This window comes from Corvus brachyrhynchos, unplaced genomic scaffold, assembly GCF_000691975.1.
Source record: "Corvus brachyrhynchos isolate BGI_N302 unplaced genomic scaffold, ASM69197v1 scaffold255, whole genome shotgun sequence".
Taxonomy (NCBI): Eukaryota; Metazoa; Chordata; class Aves; order Passeriformes; family Corvidae; genus Corvus; species Corvus brachyrhynchos.
The window spans coordinates 6,892,307-6,895,065 of NW_008238358.1; positions in this window are offsets into that span (position 1 = coordinate 6,892,307).

The following is a 2,759-nucleotide window of genomic DNA, read 5'->3' on the forward strand; positions in this document are numbered from 1 at the left end:
CCCTTTTATTCTTGCTGTCACTGATGCCTCTTCTACCTGTTCTGGATAGACCACTACCAGAGCTAAGGGGTTTAAGTCCTGCAATACCGCCTTAAATGCATGCACCAGCTTTTATGCTATAATACACTGTGAAGAGTGTGGTGTTATTCACAAAAATGATGGAACCTTGCTTCCTTCTGACTTATGGGGTAGCGTTAGAGTGTGACATTAGAGAGAAGTGATGTACAAAGCATTAGCTAGGACTTCCAAGGATGTTTCTGGAAGGTTCTTTATTTGTTTTCAGGGACAGACATCACCTCCCAAGTGTATTTCTTTGAGCGTCTTTTCTTGGTATGGTGTCAGATTCGGTGAACTGTGGGATGTTATATGGGGCTTTTAACTCCCAGCACAAACCTGGCTGTTGTCCTGGGCCCAGACACTGCTGGAACAGGGATTTGGGCCAAGAAGCTGCTAAGGAAAACAACATCAAGGATAGGAAGAGTTAAACGGCTGAAGAAAATTTAGAACAGATGATCATCTGAAATTTTTCCGATTAAGTCAGGATGAAGGGGAAAAATTGCAGTCACCATAAAGAGACTAACAAACAGAAGAACAGAGGAAATTGCTGCGGCCAAGAAACGAGCAGAGGAAAGGCAGTTTACCCACTGGTTTTGATGGAAGCCACAGAACTGCTTAGAAAAGGAACGTAAGATTGCTGCAAGAGCCAGAAATTGCAGGCTAAGGCCGAGATCCAGCAGGAGCTGGAAGAGGCACAGGCTCACAGCCAGAGGCCTACCTCCAGGCAATTCTCAGGTCCAGATCTTGAGGTGAGACCTGTCCTCACCTATACACCTGTGTGCTCAGTTTGGCTCCCCTGGCCTTCTCTCCAGCTACTGCTTCTCTTCAGTGACTACTAAAAGCCCAGTGGGAAACAGGAGATCTACTGGTTGGGGACAACTGACACAAGCTTTAGAGTGGTATTTTTTCATATATCAAAGGCAGTGGGTCTATTTCCAACGTCTCCATTTTGTGCAAGTCCATTTTGTCTTTTAAAATATACAAAGTAAGATTTTTAGGGAGTTTCTAGCTCGTTTCTTCTAGCTTGTTTTATCTCCTTGTACCCTCCCTGGTAAAACTGGCTACTCCCTTTTGCTCAATCTTTTAAATGTCCCTTACACAGAGACTTAGCTGGGAAAATGTGAACTGGAAAGTAGCAATTTTAAAATCTGATGAGTGCAAAATGCAGCCAGAATGCAAAATTACACAGACATTTTGGAACGGTGATTCTTATTTGTTACAGTTGTTTCTTCCTTTTTTTTTTTTTTTTTAAAATACAAAACTCACGACCTAACTCTGTCATAATGGGAAACAGATATCGGAGTGCTTTTAAATTAATTACTGTAATATGGGTAACAGTTTAGATATCCCACTCAGTTAAAAAGCAAACAAACAAAAGAAAAACACATGTTAGTTTCTAGTTGCCTTAAAAAGCTAAGACTGCAAATTATTTAGTGCAAAGTGTTAGCAAAGCTGTTGAAACAGATCAAAACACAACTACTTTAAGAACACCAACACGATTTAAGAAGACTGTCTTAGTCAATACCAGTCATTCATGAAGAAGTCCAAGCACATCAGGCACAGAGGACCCCATCTCCTACCTCTTTAATATTTTCTCTGTTTTTAGGGAGATCCCTGACTCTGTATAATAGTTTTCTAATGGTTAACACTCATCAAAAATATTAAGATGATTGTGGGGAATGATTTTATTTCTCCATTGCAAATACACAGTACAAGTCTATCACCTGTGAGACATTTCCGACGTTTAGTATTATACTTGTTGAGGCCAAATAAATATAAATGATGAATAGATCTAAATCTTGAAATTTGATTCTTCTATGTCTGGAAAGGAGATGAAAATAGTCTCCTTTTACACTGGATCTCTGCTTGTTGGTTAGGGTTGGGGGATTTTTGTTTGTTTGTTGGGTTTTGTTTTATTTTCTGTAGGTCTCTAGATTTGAAGGTAGTTTAGATTTTATGACTTTACTAGTCAGGTCTTCCTCCTAACTGCAAGTGGAATAATCTACTCCCACTTCCAGGTGTAGCAGGTTCGGTTTGTAACTGGGCAGAAACACCAATTTACTGTAGGGGTTTGGTCCAAAATACTCATTACTATTTACCTTCTGTGAGATAAGAATTAGGAGAAAAACAAAGCAGGAACAAAACTTGAAAGAATATTAAGAAGTTTATTAACAGACCTAAAAGAGGGAAAAACAAACAAAAGAAATTGTACCACACCTTCAGAACTCTTCTCCTCCCCCCACCTTTCTCCCTTCTCCCACTGAAAACGTAAAAAGACAACCCTTGAGATGTTCAGTCTGTTTACCACTTCCATAATAACCTTGTTCAGTCCATTTAGGAAGAGGAGTCTCTCTTGCCCATGCTATGAAAACATCACAACGAGACAGCCGCCCAGGTTGGTTCTCTGCTCGCATGTGAGTCCCTTCCCCCCAGCTTGCAGCTTTTTCCACAACGGCTTTCGAGGGTCCACTCTTGAATTACTAGGGTACAATTTTAAGGTTGAGCCGTTCAGAAACAAAAGGTTCTCTTCACCCATCTCTGGGAGCATTTCATCTCTAAGAATAGAGGCCCTTCTCCTTCCCTGGGAGCAAAGGGTCCTCCTCATCTTCATCTCTAGGACTATCTCTGGGAGCATCTCTAGGAACAGAGGTCTTCTCCTTTCCCGTTTGGAGCAAAAGTCCTCATCGCTTCCATCTCTCCCT